The 1218-nt window shown below is 40.8% G+C and overlaps 1 protein-coding gene across 3 annotated transcripts in view; it reads left to right on the top strand.

Moving 5' to 3' along the window:
- The window catches only part of tut4 (terminal uridylyl transferase 4), a 25156-nt gene that overhangs the window by 891 nt on the left and 23047 nt on the right, over positions 1–1218 (top strand). The gene's annotated exons all lie outside the window — the stretch shown is intronic.

Raw genomic sequence — 1218 nt, forward strand, 5'->3', positions numbered from 1 at the left:
ATTTAAATGTGGAGCATAGTGCAAAGTATACTGGGATAAATAGTATGTTATGATATTAAAATATGAACATTATGGACAGTTCTGAAATAGGTAATGAGAATGATGAATAAATAACAAATAATAAGTGGGATGTGAGAATGGGAATGATGAGTAAATAGTAAATACGTGGAATAATAAGTGGAATAATAAGTGGAACCAGTGACCAGGTGCTGTAGAGACCGTGTTACTGGGTTATGGACCAGAATTGAACCTGACACTGTGGGTAAGAAGTCAGCTGTTCATCAGAGAGATGGCTTGTGGGTAGAAACTGTTCCTGAGTCTGTTGGTGTTGGCGTACAGTGCTCTGTAGCGCCCCCCAGAGGGGAGGAGCTGGAACAGGTTGTGTCCGGGGTGACACAACATCGGCATCACTGCTCGGTCTGCCCTGGCTCCGTAGCTACATAATATCAACAGTGGTGAGACAAGTATTTGGTACTCGGATCTTTTACATCAGGGTCCTGGCTATAATGTATTTAATGTTATGCCAGTTTTCAGCCTCAAAGCCTAGCTTGCTACTCATGTTTTGTGTTTGTACTAGAACATGTTTAGCTTCATGCTTTAAAGTCCAATATGTTTATTCTCATACTGTCTGTCTGAGTATACCTGTATTCACCCTCTGTCTGAAACGCTCTGTTTTACCGCCTGTCTCTTTAATAACAACACATTTTATTTAAAGACGCCTTTCTTGGCACTCAAGGACACCGCACAGGGAATTCATATATTAGAAACAGCAAAACAATACATACATAATAAAACAGCAAACAAATACTATTACACAAAACAAAAACAAAACTATACAACGCAAACAATACTATACAGCAAAACAAAACAATACTATACAACAGCAAAAACCAATACTATAACAACAAAACACATACTATACCAACAGCAAAACAAATACTATACAGCAAAACAAAACCAATACTATACAACATACTATTGGGTTTAGGGGGGCGGTATACAGCAGCAATGATGGTTGGAGTGGGACCAGACAACTTGCTGACAGCAGATTCAGATGAGCTGGAGACAGGGACAGACACCGGCGAGACTTTATATTTAGCAAAAATCTACCGCGAGACCACCTCCCCGGCCAGAGCCACGGGGTTGGCCGATGTAAACAAATCCACTAAGAGGGGATTCGTTGAGTTCAGAAAAGTCGTTGGGCTGTTGCCATGTCTC

The sequence above is a fragment of the Etheostoma spectabile genome, chromosome 9 (genome assembly GCF_008692095.1).
Source record: "Etheostoma spectabile isolate EspeVRDwgs_2016 chromosome 9, UIUC_Espe_1.0, whole genome shotgun sequence".
NCBI lineage: Eukaryota > Metazoa > Chordata > Actinopteri > Perciformes > Percidae > Etheostoma > Etheostoma spectabile.